Source organism: Rhinoraja longicauda, chromosome 19 (assembly GCF_053455715.1).
Source record: "Rhinoraja longicauda isolate Sanriku21f chromosome 19, sRhiLon1.1, whole genome shotgun sequence".
In the NCBI taxonomy this organism is placed as follows: Eukaryota; Metazoa; Chordata; class Chondrichthyes; order Rajiformes; family Arhynchobatidae; genus Rhinoraja; species Rhinoraja longicauda.
The window spans coordinates 10,474,492-10,492,681 of record NC_135971.1 but is presented as its reverse complement, the minus strand read 5'-3'; the positions used below and the strand labels follow the sequence as shown (position 1 = coordinate 10,492,681).

Below are 18,190 nucleotides of genomic sequence, written 5' to 3'. Positions count from 1 at the left end.
CCAATACCATGTGCCCTAATTTTGCCCACTAATCTCCTATGTGGGACCTTGTCGAAGGCTTTCTGAAAGTCGAGGTACACCACATCCACTGACTCTCCCTTGTCAATTTTCCTAGTTACATCCTCAAAAAATTCCAGTAGATTTGTCAAGCATGATTTCCCCTTCGTAAATCCATGCTGACTCGGAATGATCCCGTTACTGCTATCCAAATGCTCAGCAATTTCGTCTTTTATAATTGACTCCAGCATCTTCCCCACCACTGATGTCAGACTAACTGGTCTATAATTACCCGTTTTCTCTCTCCCTCCTTTCTTAAAAAGTGGGATAACATTTGCTATCCTCCAATCCACAGGAACTGATCCTGAATCTATAGAACATTGAAAAATGATCTCCAATGCTTCCACTATTTCTAGAGCCACCTCCTTAAGTACTCTGGGATGCAGACCATCAGGCCCTGGGGATTTATCAGCCTTCAGTCCCATCAGTCTACCCAAAACCATTTCCTGCCTAATGTGGATTTCCTTCAGTTCCTCCATCACCCTAGGTTCTCCGGCCCCAAGAACATTTGGGAGATTGTGTGTATCTTCCTCAGTGAAGACAGATCCAAAGTAACGGTTTAACTCGTCTGCCATTTCTTTGTTCCCCATAATAAATTCCCCTGCTTCTGTCTTCAAGGGACCCACATTTGCCTTGACTATTTTTTTCCTCTTCACGTACCTAAAAAAACTTTTGCTATCCTCCTTTATATTATTGGCTAGTTTACCCTCGTACCTCATCTTTTCTCCCCGTATTGCCTTTTTAGTTAACTTTTGTTGCTCTTTAAAAGAGTCCCAATCCTCTGTCTTCCCACTCTTCTTTGCTATGTTATACTTCCTCTCCTTAATTTTTATGCTGTCCCTGACTTCCCTTGTCAGCCACAGGTGTCTCTTACTCCCCTTAGAGTCTTTCCACCTCTTTGGAATAAATTGATCCTGCAACCTCTGCATTATTCCCAGGAATACCTGCCATTGCTGTTCTACCGTCTTCCCTGCTAGGGCCTCCTTCCAATCAATTTTGGCCAGCTCCCGCCTCATGCCTCTGTAATCCCCTTTGCTATACTGTAATACCGACACTTCCGATTTTCCCTTCTGCCTTTCCATTTGCAGAGTAAAACTTATCATGTTGTGATCACTGCCTCCTAATGGCTCTTTTACCTCCAGTCCCCTTATCAGATCAGGATCATTACACAACACTAAATCCAGAATTGCTTTCTCCCTGGTAGGCTCCAGTACAAGCTGTTCTAAGAATCCATCTCGAAGGCACTCTACAAACTCTCTTTCCTGGGGTCCATTTCCAACCTGATTTTCCCAGTCTACCTGCATGTTGAAATCTCCCATAACCACCGTAGCATTACATTTTTGACACGCCAATTTTATCTCCTGATTCAACTTGCACCCTATGTCGAGGCTACTGTTTGGGGGCCTATAGATAACTCCCATTAGGGTCTTTTTACCCTTACAATTTCTCATTTCTATCCATACTGATTCAACATCTCCTGATTCTATGTCACCCCTTGCAAGGGAATGAATATCATTCCTTACCATCAGAGCAACCCCACCCCCTCTGCCCACCTGTCTGTCTTTTCTATACGTTGTGTACCCCTGGATATTCAGTTCCCAGCCCTGGTCCTCTTGTAACCATGTCTCAGTGATCCCTACCACATCATACTTGCCCATGACTAACTGAGCCTCAAGCTCATCCACTTTATTTTTTATACTACGCGCATTTAAGTACAACACTTTAACTTCTGTATTTACCTCCCCTCTCACATCGTTCACAATTGGCCCTGCCCTTAATTTCTTTTCCGCTCTAGAACTTCTGTTCCCATTCTTCCGAGAGTCTTTTGCAATATCTCCTGTATTCCCTTTTACCTCATCTTCATATTCACAATTTGTTAACCCCTCCCCCCCACTACTTAGTTTAAAGCCACAGGTGTCACACTAGCAAACCTGCCTGCCAGAATGTTTGTCCCCCTGCTGTTAAGATGCAACCCGTCCCTTTTGTACAAGTCACCCCTAGCCCAGAAGAGATCCCAGTGGTCCAGAAATCGAAATCCCTGCTCTCTGCACCAGCCCCTCAGCCATAAATTCATACGCTCTATCTCTCTGTTCCTGGCCTCACCAGCACGAGGTACCGGTAGCAGTCCAGAGATAACCACCTTCGACGTCCTACTTTTAAGTTTATCGGTGGATTTAAACGGGTGAGGATGAAATAATATCTCTAATCGATGGGAGAGCAAAAATCAAAGCTGAAATGTAATGTGGTCTTCAACAAATACTGAAAGGAATGCAGTCATGAGAACATGGACATCACTTGGATTGGAGGGACTGAAGCCAAGAGCAGAGATAAATTTAAGGGTGCGCGGGATAAACACGTGAGCACTCCTGGAATTCGGGGTATTGTTACTGGGTGTGGTGAGTAGATGGGAGGGATGTTGAGTGGAGCTGAAATCTTGACTGGATAGGATGGGCTGAATGGCCTGTCAATGATGTAGAATGGGATGTCATTCTAAGGTGAACAAAGGTGGGTAAAACAAACAGAGCAAATTCCCCCAAGATGACCACCCACTGCTGATGGGAACCGGATGTAGATGATCAATCTGCTGTGTGCGCCATGTTCAAAATTTCAGTGTTAATCCCCACAATATGTTCATGGCTGATCTAGCCCAGGACTGAACTCCTCCGCTTTGTCCCATTCCCTTTGATTTCAGTTCCCCGAATTTTCAAAAATGTATCTCCCTCTGGTATAAATACGTTTAACAGGTTAAACCTCTCAGAGTCTCTGGGTTGGAGAATCCCAGAGATTTACTGCCCTCTGTCCATTCGTGGCCCTTGGGATCAGATTACGATCACCCGTCGTAGTTCTGAACTCCACAGAATAGAAACACCCCTCTACATTCCAGGCAGTCCTGAGATCCCATAGATTATGCGGGAGGCCAATTAGTTTGGGAACAACAACAACTTGAATAGATGAAACATTTACCCCATTCTGAATTACTGGTAAATACAGCATTCATTTCAGAAATGTCACCCACCATTTTGTGCCTGTGCACTTTCACTTCGCCAGACTGTAGTGAAACCCCTCACCTTCAGAAACACCATACTGTCCTTTTGATCCATCTGCTGCTGCAACTTAAAGAGTTCCTCCTGAATGGAATTTAAATTCTCCTCAATTTCTTGAAGAATTTTCTCCATTATATTTAGAATCTTCTTCTCTTCCTCCCGGATATCTGCCAGTACGCGCTGCACTTTTTCAGTGAGAATCTGGTGCAGTTCAGCAAACTGGGATGTGATCTTAGAGTGAAGGTGGTGTGACTGTTCCTGTGAAATGAAAGGTGAAGAGCAATAGACAATAGACAATAGGTGCAGGAGTAGGCCATTCGGCCCTTCGAGCCAGCACCGCCATTCAATGTGATCATGGCTGATCAATCTCAATCAGTACCCCGTTGCTGCTTTCTCCCCATACTCCCTGACTCCGCTATCCTTAAGAGCTCTATCTAGCTCTCTCTTGAATGTATTCAGAGAATTGTCCTCCACTGCCCTCTGAGGCAGAGAATTCCACAGATTCACAACTCTCTGACTAAAAAAGTTTTTGCTCATCTCTGTTCTAAATGACCTACCCCTTATTCTTAAACTGTGGCCCCTGGTTCTGGACTCCCCCAACATTGGGAACATGTTTCCTGCCTCTAACATGTCCAACCCCTTAATAATCTTATACGTTTCGATAAGATCCCCTCTCATCCTTCTAAATTCCAGTGTATACAAACCTAGTCGCTCCAGTCTTTCAACATATGACAGTCCCGCCATTCCGGGAATTAACCTAGTAAACCTACGCTGCACGCCCTCAATAGCAAGAATATCCTTCCTCAAATTTGGAGACCAAAACTGCACACAGTACTCCAGGTGCGGTCTCACTAGGGCCCTGTACATCTGTATAAGGACCTCTTTGCTCCTATACTCAACTCCTCTTGTTATGAAGGCCAACATTCCATTGGCTTCCTTCACTGCCTGCTGTACCTGCATGCTTCCTTTCAGTGACTGATGCACTAAGACACCCAGATCACGTTGTACGTCCCCTTTTCCTAACTTGACACCATTCATATAATAATCTGCCTTCCTGTTCTTTGCACCAAAGTGGATAACCTCACACTTATCTACATTAAACTGCATCTGCCATGCATCCACCCACTCACCCAACCTGTTCAAGTCACCCTGCAACCTCATAGCATCTTCCTCACAGTTCACACTGCCACCTAGCTTTGTATCATCGGCAAATTTGCTAATGGTACTTTTAATCCCTTCATCCAAGTCATTGATGTGTATTGTAAATAGCTGCGGTCCCAACACCGAGCCTTGCGGTACGTACCCCCACTAGTCACTGCCCAACCCCACTAGATATTTCCTCAATGTCTCAAAGTGTGGAGTTGTGCATTTTTGGCGAAGGAATAAAGCATAGGTTATTTTCTAGATGGGGTGAGAATCCACAAAACGGAGGTGCAAAGGGGCTGGGGAGTGCTGGTGTTGGATTCCGAAAAAGTTAATCTGAAAGTCGAATCGATAGTAAGGAAAGCAAACTCAATGCCAGCATTTATTTCAAGAGGGCTTGTATACAAAAATAGGGATGTAATGTTGAGGCTCCATAAGGCGCTGGTAAGGCCGTATTTGTAATATTGTGAGCGATTTCGGGCACCATATCCGTGGAAAGATGTGCTGGCTCTGGAGAGGGCCAGAAGAGGTTGACAAGAATGAGCCCATGAATGAGTGGGTTAACCTATGATGAGTGTTTGTCAGCACTGGGCCAGTACTAGCTGAAGTTTCGGAGAATGAGGGGGACCTAATTGAAACATACAGAATAGTGAAAGGCTTGGATAGAATGGATGTGGAGAGGATGTTTCCACTAGTGGGAGAATCCAGGACTCAAAGTCATAGCCTCAGAATTAAAGGACGCTCTTTTAGGAAGATGAAGAGAAATTTCTTTGGTCGGACGGTGGTGAATCTGTGGAATAGTTTGCCACACAAGGCTATGTATATTTTTAAGGCAAAGATAGATAGATTCTTGATTAGTACAGGTGTCAGAGATTATGGGGAGAAAGCAGGAGAATGGGGTTAGAAGGGAGAGATAGGTCAGCCATGATTGAATGGCGGCGTGGATGTGGTGGGCTGAATGGCCTCATTCTACTCCTGTTCCTTATGACTTTAATTCCCTGCTGCCTATTCCTTTTCACGTACCCATTAATTCTCATTCATCCGCCCACCACCCACATTCGCAGGGATAATAGAAACATTGTGCTTTTTCGAATTATGTGCTTGGTGCTTCTAATACTGCAATTGAATTCAACCCAAATCTCTTTGGAGGGTATCGCTTGCTTTTAAACTCTGTTTATGAATGTTCGTGCTCGCAGATTGACTCCTGCGTTTCAGTTGCTGTTCCTGGTTGCACTTCAAAGAGATTTACGCCTGTAAAGCACTCTGGGGTCTCCCAAAAGAGATGCCAGGACATTGTGTAAATGTAAGCGGGTTGTTGCTGTGCGCACTCGATCTTGGAGGGAATATTCCATTTCCGATGCGCAAACAGGGGTAGTGGAGAGACAAGGTACCCGGTGGCGTCCGCGGGCTTCGAATGGACTTTGGTCACTCGGGTTTTCTCTGAAACGACCGAGATAGAGACGGAGAGAAAGCGAAGGGAAGCGTCGGGGCTCGAGCAGAGGAAAGTGGGAACTGGTTGGAAACTGGCAGTGAGGGAGATGAAGCGTTAATGCGATGAACGAGAGCAGGAAGCAACGCCGATACAGGCATGATGTACCTGAGAGAGAGGTGTGGGAGGGGTCTGGCGGCGCCGGATACAAGGAATGTTCTACGTATCCTGCAGAGAGACTGGCAGACCCTGAGCACAACGGGCTCCCACCTGGAACCGGTAATTCGGTTTGAACCCATTCTTCCAAAGATCCGTCACGAAGAAAACCAATCTGTTGTGTGGAGAGCAAATGCTGTAAACGCGCTATAAATTCTCTGAATCTGCGGACTTTAGAACCCGGGGAGCCCGGAGCTCAGGACCCGCCGCCCGCGGCCGCTGCTGAACCCGCGGGAAGGGCGATTGTTCCAATCTTTATATTTTCACAAAAGTAATTTCTGTTCCGTTGCCGGACGCGGTTAACGCGTTAAAATGAACGGATCGACAGCTCTGATTTCAGTTGCGGTTTATTTTTCTCTTCCCACATTTACATTCCCCCTGGTTTTATTTCCGCTGGGGATTTTACGACGCGGAATTTGGGGATTAAATGGGAGACGTTCAGCGCCGACCTGTTGTCCACCGGGTTTCTGCCCCACAGCCCCTGAGCCCCGCTCCTGACGCCGGTCCCGGGACCCGACCCTTTTACACACCCGGAGCGGAACCGGAGCAGATTCTCAGCCAGTGGTCTTCATCCCCAGTCCCGAAGAAAGGATAAAGTTTCTCCGTGAATTTATTCCCAGTGAAGGTGTGGAGATGGGACTTGGTGTCTGCGTCGTAAAATGAAACTGTCCCGGACTCGTAACTGAAATAAACTCCCACCCTCCCGGGGATGGGACGGGCGGGGAGACGGGATCGAGGGGAGGTGAATGCAACAAACTCGTCATCCCACCTCCTGATTCTCCAGACTCCAGTCTCCGAGGTCAGTGTGACCGGTCCCTTCCTCACCACAGACTCTGCGGCGACTCCCAGACTCCAGCCCCGATTCCCCGCCACCTCCACCTCCCAGTAATGTCTTCCAGATGTGAATCCCTCCGATCCCAGCACACACGGCCAGTGTGTAAACCTCTTCCCGGTGTCAGGGAAACTCCTCCGGGTCCGGGTCAGTCTCACCCTCTTCCGATCCTCAGACATCTCCGCAAACCTGCTAGTATTACTTCTAATTCCTTCATCCAAATCATTAATATATATTGTAAATATTTGCGGCCCCAGCACCGAGCCTTGCAGCACTCCACTCTCCACTGCCTACCATTCTGAAAACGACCGGTTTATTCCTACTCTTTGCTTCCTGTCTGTCAATCAATTCTCTATCCATGTCAATACCCTACCCCCAACCTCCAGTGTGGGACCATATCAAAGGCTTTCTGAAAGTCTAGATACACTACATCCACTGGCTCTCCTTCATCTATTTTACTTGTCACATCCTCAAAAATTCCAGAAGATTCGACAAGCAGGATTTCCCCTTCATAAATCCTTGCTGACTTGGAACAATCCTTTAGCCGCTATCCAAATGCGCCGTTATTACCTCTTTAATAATTGACTCCAGCATCTTCCCCACCACCGATGTCAGGCCAACTGGTCTATAATTCCCCCGCTGTCTCTCTCGCTCCTTTCTTGAAAACTGGGATAACATCAACAACCAGAGATGGCTTTAATGTGAGAGGGAAAGATTCAACAGGAACCCAAGGGGCATCCTTTACGCACAGAGGGTAGATGATATATGGAACACGCTGGCAGGGGAAGCAATTGGGGACGGTGCTGCAATATCGTTTAAAGGGCATTTGAGCAGGTACAGGGATGGGAATGGTTTAGAGCGAAATGGGCCAGACGCGAGCTGCTGGGACGAGTGTAGATGGGGCATATTGGTCGACACGAGCAAGTTGGGACGAAAGACCTGCGTCCGTGCAGTTGTACTCGATGATAAATGGCCGGGGCCCGGTGCTAACGAGGCCTCGGGTGTAACTGAGAAGGCGTTGGGCAGTGGACCCCCCCCCCGCCCGCATCTCCGTTCCCAGCCCGGGATCAGGATGGACGGAGACCTCTCTCCGGTCTTATTTTAATCCACAACAGTGCACCTGTCTCTCGTGCGCCAGTCTTCAGGTTAATCTATATTTGGAGACGCGGCGCATCGCTTGATAAATTGTGTTATAGGATCCATTAACCTTTATGGCAGAGTATTTAGGTTTGTCCGCTCACGAGTGACAGTGGGGGGCGGTGAACATTCCGCATCGAAAGCCAGGGATCGAATTTGTTGAATTTCCAACGCCAGTGCAGGTCATTTTCCATCATATTCCCCTTGTTGGAGTCACAGAGTCATGGAGTGATGCAGCGTGGAAACAGGCCCTTCGGCCCAACTTTACTCGCCACCAGGCCACCTGGTTGCGTCTCTGTTGAAATCGGTGTCGTCTTTGCTCCTCCCACTGACCACCAAAGATGGGAAGATCATTGGCCCCCATTGCTCCGGATCCGAAATTGGACCCCTCTGTCAAATCTCCCGACAGCCCTTATCTATGTTCCCCGGAGAAGCAAACACTCTTCTCCGGTCTTATCCTGAACCTGAACCCCGTCATCTCCAAAACCTTTCCAGCAAATGTCTCTTGCAACTTCCAGAAGCCTCCCGATTAATTCCGTGTTTTTGGTGAAGGGAAATAGACCAGATTCTCCAGTCGGGGTCCGAACCTGTGCTTCTCATTCCCAGGGCAGCGTTCACCGAGATTTGTGGAACTTTAGGGATCCGCTCATCAAACACTCTTCTCCTCAGACGGCCAAACTTTGTGCAGGCGCGCAGTAGGAGCTGGTGGATTTCACCATCGATGTCTGCTTTCGTCTGGGAAGAGGGGCGCCGGCCAGAGGACCCGAGGGTCTCCATCATGACGACCATTTTAAAGAAATGGGACAAATGCACCTGCGGCGCCAACAGAGGTGGTTCCCCTGCAGTCAACCACAGGGCAAGTGGTTCACGGGTACCCCTCAACCACCACCTCCCTGTCACTGAAAACCTGCCACTGTTGAAGGTGTAGGGAATGCAGTCGCCAATTTGTAGAAAGGACAACTCAAACACACAGTTCAAAAGATTAAGGGGTGGCACCGGTAGAGTTGCTGCCTCACAGCGCCAGTGATCTGGGGTCCATCAGGACTACGGGTGCTGTCTGTACAGAGTTTGTACGTTCTCCCCGTGAGCTGCGTGTTCTGTGGTTTCCTCTCACACTCCAAAGAGGTATAGGTTTGTTGGTCAATTGGCTTGGTATAAGTGCAAATTGTCCCTAGTGTGTGTAGGGTAGTGTTAATGTGCGGGGATCGCTGGTCGGTGCGGACTCGGTGGGCCGAGGGGCCTGTTTCCGCGATGTATCTCCAATCTAAACTAAAGCAAACTAAACTGCTGTCTCCCGGTTCAGTAGATTTCAAAAGAATTCAAAAGCAATCTGTACAGTGCAAGTAATTTTGAGTTTATTTCAATTACAGTATTGGAAGAACAATGCACATCATTCAAATAAACGCGATCTTTCAATTAGCTTGTAGTGTGTGTCAATGGTTGTGTACATTTTCCAAAACACTGAAGTAACATGAAATGTATCTATTACATTGAACTAGTCATTGAACGGAGTTAATAATACCGTAACGACTTTTGACCAGATGGGTCCAATGTCATTATATTTTAAAAATATTTTCACAAAAGTAATTTCTGTTCCGTTGCCGGAAGCGGTTAACGCGTTAAAACGAACGGATCGACAGCTCTGAACCAACTTGTTGTTTATTTCACTCTTCCCACATTTACATTCCCCCTGGTTTTATTTCCGCGCTCACTGGGGTCTTTACGACGAGGAATTTGGGGATTAAATGGGAGCCGTTCAGCGCCGACCTGTAGTCCACCGGGTTTCTGCCCCACAGCCCCTGAGCCCCGCTCCTGACGCCGGTCCCGGGACCCGACCCTTTTACACACCCGGAGCGGAACCGGAGCAGATCCTGAGCCACTTCTTTTCACCCCAATAAGGCCCGACGAAAGGATAAAGTTTCTCCGTGTATTTATTCCCAGTGAAGGTGTGGAGATGGGACTTGGTGTCCGCGTCGTAAAATGAAACTGTCCCGGACTCGTAATTGAGATAAACTCCCACCCTCCCGGGGATGGAACGAGCGGGGAGAGGGAGTGGAGGGGAGGTGAATGCATCAAACCTGCCAAACCACCGCTTGATGCTCCAGACTCCAGTCTCCGGGGTCAGTGTGAACGGTCTCTTCCTCTCCACACACCCTGCGGCGACTCCCAGACTCCAGCGCCGACTCCCCGCCACCTCCACCTCCCAGTAATGTCTCCCCGATGTGAATCCCTCCGATCCCAGCACACACGCACTGTCTGTAAACCTCTTCCCGGTGTCAGGGAGACTCCTCCGGGTCTTGGTCCATCTCACACTCTTCCGATCCTCAGACACCTCGAGCTCCGGACCCGCTGTTTCAACATCCAGGGTGACGGAGACTGGGGGGAGAAGCAGAGAATCAGAGTCCCCGGGAGTCGGGGGGAGACTCGGGCAGCGCGGCCCCGGGAGCGGGGGAGAGGCGGGGGAGAGGCCGCCCGGCCTCAGGCACAGGCGGGCGAACAACTGAAACCCTGCCCGGGGTTGCACCCACAAGAACATTGGGAGGACAACAGACATCTCTGCCGGAATTTTTCTCCCGGTTGGCGAGCGGGATTTCATGGGCATTGGGGAATCGGAGGGGCGGGGCCTTGGGATTCGGGCGTGAATTTCAAGGGGGGGGGGGCGGTGACGAGTGCGGACAATGAAGATTGCGTTTGTCGTTGACAAATGAGATGTATTCACAAGCTCGGGACCTTTCTTCACAAAGAAGCATTCGTTATCCTGCTGGTAGATGGTGGTGGTGGGGTGGGGGAAGGGGAGGGGGCGGGACGATAGTGGGAGGGGGTGGGGCGGGGGAGGCGAGAGGAGAAAGATTGTTCGAAGAGGAGATTGACGCGAGTTGTAATTAGAGGTGGTTAAAGAGGAGGGAGACTTGTGGTGGAGTCGCCATCATCATACTGAACGTGGGCGGACATGAGGGGACAGGTGACCTGCTCCTGTTTTCTTGAGAGGCGGTGAGACACAGGGAGGGGTGCGCCTGTCGGTTGTGTTCAGGAATCTTACATCTCCAGCTGCCTGTGTGAAAGTGAAGTTTCCCAGCAGCTGGGTTTGCTACTGGAATAAAACGCCCATTCCCCCTCAGCCCACAATGCATCAACACGTTACTCAAATGTGTCTGATAAACGAGGAGAAATAAATAACAGAATGAATTGCAGATGGAGGTTTAGTAAAGAGGCAGAATGTGCTGAAGTAATTAACAGAGGCTCAGTCAGCATCTCTGCAAAACATGGATGCGTTTTGTTTCAAAGTTAGGCACAAAATGCTGGAGTAACTCAGCGGGACAGGCTGCATTTCTGGAGACAAGGAACAAGTGACGTTTCGCGTCGAGACCCTTCTTCAGACCGAAGTCAGGGTGAAAACGAGACAAAGGGGATGGAGTTAAAAGGAAATGTAGAATGTAGTTAGCTGGGAGTAGGTAACAACAAAGCAAACAGAGATAAAATGTAATCGGAGACAGTAAGACTGGTCGGAGAACTGCGAAAGGGAGGGACGTAAAAAGAGTGAAAAAAGGGTTACTTGAACTTAGAGAAGTCGATGTTTATACCGTTGGGTTGTAAGCTGCGCAAACGGAATATGAGGTGCTGTTCCTCCAATTTGTGTTGGGCCTCACTCGGATAATGGAGGAGGCCGAGGACAGAAAGGCCAGACTGGGAGTGGGAGGAAGAGTTTAAATGCTGAGCAACCGGGAGATCAGGTCGATTTAGAAAGACTGAGCGGAGGTGTTCAGCGAAACGATCGCCAAGCCCACGATTGGTCTCGCCGATGTACAGGAGTCCATATCTGATACAGCGGCTATGGTAGATGAGGTTGGAGGAGGTGCAAGTGAACCACTGCTTCACCTGAAAAGACTGTCGGGGTATTCGGACGGAGTCGGAGGAGGGAGGTAGAGGGACAGGTGTTGCTCCTCCGGCGCTTGCAGAGGGAAGTACCTGGAGAGGGGGTGGTTTGGGTGGGAAGGGACGAGTCAACCAGGGAGTTGCGAAGGGAATGGTCTGCGGAAAGCGGAAATAGGTGGAGATGGGAAGTTGTGGCCAGTGGTGGGAATCGATCTCCACCAAACGCAAGTGAGAGGCGGTTGCCAGCGAGTGGATTGTTTTGATAGGCCAATTGTTGGATTAATGCCAGAGATAAAAAGTCAAAAGGAGTGAGATAAGGATAGAAGGGGTGAGAATCGTGAAGCCAGAGGGAGGGATATCCGTGGAGGTTGTGGTGGACGGGAGAAATAGATACGAGTCCAGGTGATGTACAGGGAAAAGACGGTGGGGACGCGGGGTCAAGAAGCTGCTGGAGGAGGGGGTGGAGGAGGGAGGGAGAAGGTGTGCATGTGCGTGTGTGTGGGGGGGGGGGCTGAGGGGAGCATAATGTTAGTAAAAAAAACAGCGAATTCTACATTCATACCGTCAGTTTCTAAGCTACTCCGCTTAATGGCATCAGATATTTCTCTTAACATTGTGCTAAACATAAAGGGGCGATAGAACCTTTCAAAGGCCGGGGCAGAATCTGTCACTGACAACGATTCGGTATCAACAATCGCACTGCAAATAGTAAACACATGGTTATAAATTGAGCATTTAAATTTTACTTGACCAAGTGGACCCGTTGGGCCCATTCCTCGTAGAGGGGTGACACGGAAGGGAAGAGGGTGTGATTGAGTGAGCCCTGGACCCAAAGCCTTTCCTGTATTGTAGCACCCTCAACACCCCCACTCAATCCCCCTTCCCCCGCCTCCTCCCCCCACTGACCCACTCCATCCCCCCTACCCACTCCCACTTGCCCCTCCCCTGCCCCCACCCCCACTTTCTCCACCCCTACCCCACTCTCCCCAGCCCTGCCTCCACCCCCATTTCCCCCTCCCCACCCCTATTCCCCCTCCCCCCACTCGCCCCCACCTCCCTCCCCTCCCCTACCCCCACTCTCCCTGCCCGCACCCCACTCTCCCCACACCCCAATCTTCCCTCCTCCCCACCCCCACTCTCCCCACTCCCATTCTTCCCTTCTCCCCACCCTGCCCTCCTCCCCAACCCCACTCTCTTTGCCCGCACCCCACTCTCCCCCACCCCAATCTTCACTTCTCCCCACCCCCACTCTCCCCCACCCCCACTCTTTCTTCTCCCCACCCCCACCCTTCCCCCTCCCCACCCCCACTCCCCCCACCCCCCACTCTCTCCTCCCCTCCACCCCCTCCCCACTCTCTCCTCCCCCACCCCCTTCTCCCCTCTTCCCTACCCCCACTTTCCCCTGCCGCGCACGGCCCCCCCCACACTCTCTTATCCCGACACCCAACCCCCTCACCCTCAACCCCCCTGCCCCCACACCCACTGTCCCCTTCCCCACACCCCTCCTCCCCCCAACTCCAACTCTCCCCGACCCCTATCTCCCCCGCTCTCTTCCCCCACCCCTCTCCCTCCTCCCCCACTGTCTCCTTCCCCCCAACCCCACCCCCTCCTACCCCACTGTATCCTTCCCCCCACCCCCACCCTACCGCCAACCTCCCCTCCACCCATTTGAACCCCCCTCCTGCGGGCCCGGCAACACCGCTTAAAGCTCCTACGTGTGAGGGGGGAGTGGAAAGGGGAGAGGAAGGCATTGAGCACGGCACTGCCTTCAGTCGGGAGTGTGGCGGGTGCGGGGAGGCGACTACACCTCCCGGCGGTCAGTGCGGCCCGATCTGAGGAATGTCCGGCGCGAGGCATGCCGGGACTCGCGTCGATGCTCCCGGAGGGGGGGGGGGGGGGGCGGTGAGGCGCTTTAGTTCCGGGGGCGGGAGCGCATTAGTTAAAGGTCCGGGGGGTGGGGGGGAGCGCATTAGTTAAAGGTCCGGGGGAGGGGGCGCATTACTTAAAGGTCCGGGGGGGTGGGGGGAGCGCATTAGTTAAAGGCCCGGGGGGGGGGGCATTAGTTTAAGGTCCGGGGGGGGGCGAGATCATCTCTCACAGGCACACGGGTCCCATTGCAAACTCATTGCTGAAGACCTTCATGAAATGGGTTAGAAAGGAAAATTTCTCGAGCTTTAAAAATGTAGCTTCAATTTGAATGAGAGTTGTTACATTATAGGCCCAGTCTAATGGTGAGTAAGGTGGTACAAAAATTGTGGCGCTATGGTGTACCGTTTTGGCAGTGCGAACGACAAATGTTATGCTGCACACATACACACGGACACAGAGTTTTAGTAATATACGGTTACACTACACATCCACACAATGTTTCAGTCAAGAGCATGTCCTACCTGCTCTCCCGACCAGCTTCATCCTGAAATAAACAAAACACAAATCTGAATTCATTGAGATATAAGAAATGCAAACTGCCGGTTTATCTATAGACTAAAACTCTCGTTTGTTTGTTTGCTTGTTCCTGAACTACAGCCAAAACGGTACACGGTAGCGTGACAATTTTAGGTCCACCATACGTACCGTCATCTCTTTGGTGTTAATAGAAGAAGTATCATTGAAATCGGCATTATATTTTTAAAGATACTCACATTTTAAAGTTTAAATCTATCTCCTAGGGAGGGAGGGAGAGCGAAGGAGGGAGGGAGGGGGAAGAAGGGAGGATAAGGGGGTTGAGGGGGATGGAGTGGGGAGGAGGGGAAGTGGGGGGAGGGGAGGGAGGAGGGAGAGGGAGAGGAGGGGGGATGGGGAAGGGGGGGCAGGAGTGGGAGCTGCACCAATGCAGGAGAGGTTTGGGCTAAATGGGTCCACTTGGTCTAGTATATATATAAAACACAATGTGCTGGAACATGGCATGGTAGGCAGCATTTCTCGAGGATATGTATTGGTGATGCTTCGGTTCGGCCCCCTCCTGTATATCGCCGAGACCAAGCATAGACTAAGTGACTCAGATCTACGGAACATCCCGGTTGCTAAACATTTCATCTCCACTTCTCATTTCCATATTGTCCTTCCTGTCCTAGGCCTCCTCCATTGACAGAGTGAGATCACACATAAGGGACTAAAAGTAACATTAGCAAATTTGCGGATGACAGAAAGCTGGGTGGCAGTGTGAACTGCGAGGAAGATGCTATGAGGATGCAGGGTGACTTGGACAGGTTTTGTGAGTGGGCAGATGCAAGGCAGATGCAGTTTAATGTGGAAAAATGTGAGGTTATCCACTTTGGTGGAAAGAACAGGAAGGCAGATTATTACCTGAATGGTGTCAAGTTCGGAAATGGGGAAGTACAAAGAGATCTGGGTGTCCTTGTTCATCAGTCACTTAAAGTTAGCATGCAGGTGCAGCAGGCAGTGAAGAAAGCTAATGGCATGTTGGCCTTTATGACAAGAGGAGTTGCGTATATGAGCAAAGAGTTCCTTTTGGAGTTGTACAGGGCTCTAGTGAGACCGCACCTGGAGTACTGTGTGCAGTTTTAGTCTCCAAATTTGAGGAAGGATATTCTTGCTATTGAGGGCATGCAGCATAGGCTCACTAGGTTAATTCCCGGAATGGCGGAACTGTCGTATGTTGAAAGACTGGAGCGACTGGGGTTGTAGATGCTGGAATTTAGAAGGATGAGAGGGGATCTTATTGAAACTCATAGATTATTATAAGATTATTAAGGGATTGGGCACATTAGAGGCAGGAAACATGTTCCCAATGTTGGGGGAGTCCAGAACCAGGGGCCACATTTTGAGAATAAGGAGTAGGCCATTTAGAACGGAGATGAGGATATCCCTTTTCAGTCAGAGAGTTGTGAATCTGTGGAATTCTCTGCCTCAGAAGGCAGTGGAGTCCAATTCTCTGGATGCTTTCAAGAGAGAGCTAGATAGAGCTCTTAAAGATAGAGTAGTCAGGGGATATGGGGAGAAGGCAGGAACGGCATACTTCATGAGCTTTTGGGGCTAATTAAAGGAAAATTAAACGAACGTAATATTTTCTTCATTAGTATACATGTCAAAGGCTATGGGGAGAAGGCATGAGAAGGGGCTAGGACAGGTAGATCAGCCATGATTGAGGGGTAGAGTAGACTTGATGGCTATTGCTGCTCATATCACTTCTGAACTTATGAACATATTATTGTCACGTGTACTGAGGTACGGCGAAAGGCGTTTGTTTGCTTGCTGTCCTGTCAAAGAAAAGACAACACATGTATGAAAATAAGCCGCCCACAGCGTGGAGATAAAGGATTAAGGGTTCAAAATTTAGTGCTAGATTAAACATTGAAATATCAGATAATGGTAAGAAAGTGAATAGAAAATAAAATATCAGGTGGTCTTTCAAATGTTCCAAAAGAGATTCAGTCAAGATGACATATAACACTCTACCACAGTACTGGTGATTTAATGGGGAGGAGGTAAAGGTGGATAACGGCGAGACATGTGGGAACTGTGGACATTGCTGATGGATGTTGTGACAATGTGGGGAGAGGCTAGTGGGGAACGGGAAATCAGACAGCAGTGGATGGGCCGAATGTCCATGATGTAGAGTGGGGCGGAATTCTATGTTTGATCACAGATGCACAAAAAGCTGCGTTACTTCAGAACAACGTCCCACCGTTTTGTTACTGTGCGCTTTCCTTTAAAGGAACCTGTAATGTAGCGCCTCACCTTCAGAAATAGTACGCTGTCTTTTTGATCCATTCTTCTCTGTAACTCTTCGAGCTCCCGCAGAACATAATTTAAATTGTTTTGAATCTCCGTCAGATTTATCTTCATTTGATCTACGAGCTTCATCTTTTCTTCCTGGAGATCTCTGAGTAAACTATTTTCTTTCTCGTAGAGGATCTGGTGCAGTTTAGCAAACCAGGATATGAAGTGAGAATGAAGGTTGCATGACTCTTCCTGTCAAATGAAAGATGAAGATTAATGTACAAAGTTGTGGTATTGCCTTGCCTTAAGACATGGAAGGCGACCGTTTGACTGCGATTTCATGGAACACTGAAATAGGCCTTCGGTCAACCATGTCCAGGCCAGCGTTTATACATATCCGTCTTGATTCATTTTATCTGCATTTCACTTTGCACGTTTTTGCCTTGGCAATTGAAGAGCATGTCGAGGTGATTTCTTATTTGTTGTGAGAGGAATGCGATGATCCCACCAATCCCACTCTCCCAATTAAATGCCCCGCTGCCAATGCGGTTCTCGTGCCCATTAATTCGCACTTATTTGCCCACCACTACCTTTCACCAGAATAATTTACATTCGCCGATTGACTAACTGGCATGTCTTTGGGATATGATAGGAATCTGACGGGGTCACAGGGAGACTGTGCGAAGTGCACAAGTAGTAAAGTCACTGCCTGCCCAATCTCGCTCTGTAGCTCAGGTTCTCGAATCTGAGCTGCAGAGGACTGGTCTATTGTTATTCGGATCACAGGTAAACAAGACCAGGAAATCGAAACTAGAACGCCTCACCCCAACTCCAGATATCTTTAGTTTCTGTTGCTGCTCCATTTGCTGGATCTCTGATTTCTTTTTTGTGAGAGATTCGAAGGAAGATTCCACCTGAATCTGGGATTTGGTTTGAGATCAGAGAATTATATGTCAGACAATAAACAAGGTATTAAACGATGAAGTGACCAAAATCGGTTTGCTTTTACCTTATAGGTTTCTACAGCTTCTTCTATCAGCTTGAAGCTGTGGGACTTGTGCTCCCGCGCAGCTGTACAAATCACACAGATTACTTTCTTGTCGGTCTCACAAAACAGCTTCAGTTCTTCCTGATGTTCCTCACAATGAGGTTTACGTTCATTCTCTTGCCGGTTTAGGCTCAGCCTTCGAGCTTTATCAGCCATTCTCGCCAAGTTCCAACTAACCCTGAGGGTGCGCCCCTCAAACTCCTCTCTACATTCCGGGCAGGAGTTTCTCTCCTCCCTGTCCCATCTCTGCGTGATACAGGAGCGGCAGAAGTTGTGCCCGCACTCCAGTGACACCGGATCGGTGAAGAAATCCAGGCAGATGGAACAAACCGCCTCCTCGGTTAAACTCTCGACCGGGTCTTTCGCAGCCATTTTAACTCCGCCTCTCCCTCGATCAAAGTGTTTTCCACCTCGGGCGCTGCCGTCTCGGGGAATGAATGTTATTGGTCTGCAAGTGTTCAGTGTGAAGGTGCCCTGGCCGCTTCCAACTAATCACACACGAGGGAGGGGTCAGTTAGACTCCAATCAGGCCTGAGTATGAACGACGGCGGAGAGAAGGCCTGGGTTGGACTAAGCAAAGATAGAACGTTGAAAAAGGAGGACTGACGACTTACGTGGATGTTGCCAGGACTTGAGGTCCTGAGTTACAGGGAGGGGCTGGGCAGGCGCGGAGTTTATTCCTTGGAGCACAGGAGGCTGAGGGGTGATCTTAAACAAGTGTGTAATGT

The 18,190-nt window shown here is 49.3% G+C and overlaps 1 pseudogene; it reads right to left on the bottom strand.

Annotated features, from left to right (window-relative positions):
* The window catches only part of LOC144602823 (E3 ubiquitin-protein ligase TRIM39-like), a 37,683-nt pseudogene extending 19,849 nt beyond the window's left edge, over positions 1-17,834 (bottom strand).
* Between the last annotated feature and the right edge of the window lie 356 nt (positions 17,835-18,190).